General features: G+C 43.2%; 1 pseudogene; it reads right to left on the bottom strand.

Annotated features, from left to right (window-relative positions):
• Positions 1-380: 380 nt before the first annotated feature.
• On the bottom strand, positions 381-1,682 carry LOC114615872 (annotated as a pseudogene).
• Between the last annotated feature and the right edge of the window lie 531 nt (positions 1,683-2,213).

Raw genomic sequence — 2,213 nt, 5'->3', positions numbered from 1 at the left:
ATACATCGTTAACCACTAATAAAAATTTTAAAATATACAAAATAAAGGATAATCTTGCATGAGATGAATTAACCTCCCCCCTTTTTGTTTTTTTCAAGATAATTTTTCAAAGTTAAATGTGCTCTTTCCACTATAGCCTGGCCTTTAACGGCTTAGCCATCTATCCAGCCCTGAGTTACTAGTTAAACCAAATTTCTATTATCAAAGTTGAATTTTTAACCATACCCAATAAACACTTTTTTAACATAAAACAATAAAACCAAAATAGGCAATTAACAGATTGATGTACCAAGGACAGGCAATAGACAGGAAAAGCAGAACTAGAGGTTTCTCCAGTAGGAGCCAGAGAGAAAGCAGAATGTATCTCAGGAGGGCTCTGAATTGCAGTATAAGGATGAAAACATGATAAGCAGCATTTTCGCTGCATTGTTATTGATTAAACTCATGATACACTCATTATTCCAGTTATAGAGTGTCCACTCTGACACATGGAAGTGAGGGCTAGAAACACATTTGGCTGACTGTTGGAAAAGAGGCTCTATAATCTTCACAAATTCTGATGGTTCAATTACATCTAAAATTTCTTCTAATTCATTTAAGAACATTACTTCTTTTGGACTGTGAGTCTTTGGCCAGTATCTGAGAAGTGTCATTACCACTGGTTCAGTGAGGGTGCTGTTCTTCTCTAAAAACTGTATGACACAGTATGTCAGCTTGAGATGGTAGACACTCAAGGACCTCACTTTGTATAAGGGCAGCAATACCTTCAACAGGAAAATCTTGTGCCCTTCCTTTAATGGTAAGGCAAATCCATTAATTATACTTCCCAGGATCTCTAGTAATTCTGCTATGCCACTGTGGTGCTCTGTCTCATAGATAAACCTATAAGATATATTACTGATCTGTTTCCTGATGTAAGCGAGCAGGCCTAAGAACTTCACATAGATTCTGTGCTGGGTCGTTTTGAGAAAATCTCTCTCCCAAGGATCCTCACTGTCAAAGAGTTCTAGAAGCTGCAATAGAAACTTTTGATCAATATATTTCTTTGCTATATTGGGCTGGAAATCTGGAGACTCTAAAAATCTTAAGAAAAATGCATAAACAAGCTGTGGATGAGGCCAAGCTGTTTCTAACATTGGTTCATCTCCTCCTGGGTCAAATTCTGCTCCCGTAGGATTGGAGGAGGGTAGTAAGGTTCGAAACCTATTAACTGCAAACGTGTGGATGGCTTTGGGGTAAATGGGCTCTGTGATCGTGTTCTGGTTGTAGGTGATATGTTCCACCATTTCGCTTAGGGCAGCTCGCTTTTCTTCTTTCCATTTTAAGTCACTCAGTGGGTCAGAAGCAAAGTCAAGGATGACATAACACTGACTTAGCTTCTGGATGAAAAGCTTCTCTTGACCCACAGGAGGAACATCTTGTAAAGATGGGAATTTTTGCAGTTCTCTATTATTGCTGGCATTAACCCGTGAAGAGTTCTGTCATTTGTCTTTCTTCACAGGGACTACGATTGGCTGAGGGACTGGTACTTTTATTTTAGTAGGTGTCGAAGACTGGACAGCTCCGAGGCTGTTTTTCCTGCTGGCTATCTCTACTTCTGCTATATCTTGTCCTTCTCCTTCTTTTGAACCTTTTCCACTTTTCACTAGTTTTGGTGGTTCTTTCTCTTTCTTGGTTTTATTCGGTATGGCTGGTGCGGACTGCGGCCTCTGCAGCTCCTGCAGCTGCCCACCACCACTGCTGCTGCAGCGGCAGAAATGCCCCGGGCCCGGCCATTGCGCCATCCGGGATGCCACCGCTGCCACTGGGGAACTGAGTAGCTTGTCCGCTCTCGCTTCCCCTTTTCCAGGCTCCCGTTCCCATTTTCTGACCTTGCATTTCTTCAATTTTTCCTTTTCTAAAATTTCTCCCTCATCCTCAGAGCTGGAGCTATTCTCCACCTCATACAAGGATTCCTTACCTGCATCATCCCGTGTCAATACACGTAGAAAGGAACTCACAATTCCCATGGCGCGATCAAAGCTCACACTCTCGTAGCGCTGCTTTCAGTTTAATCTTGTGCCGCTTCTCCAATACGTTCCACTCTCCGAACCAGTCCAGCCGGCTCCTTCCAGGAACGTCCCGTCAGGTTCTCCTCTCTTTCCCGATCTCAGTGGAACCTCCACTTGACAGCGCCAGCGCTGCCTGTGGTACCGAGCTCGGGCGTAGGCCTG

Source organism: Grammomys surdaster, unplaced genomic scaffold (assembly GCF_004785775.1).
Source record: "Grammomys surdaster isolate TR1022 unplaced genomic scaffold, NIH_TR_1.0 174072, whole genome shotgun sequence".
Taxonomy (NCBI): domain Eukaryota; kingdom Metazoa; phylum Chordata; class Mammalia; order Rodentia; family Muridae; genus Grammomys; species Grammomys surdaster.
The sequence above is the reverse complement of the archived record's forward strand: the minus strand, read 5'-3'. Positions and strand labels throughout refer to the sequence as shown.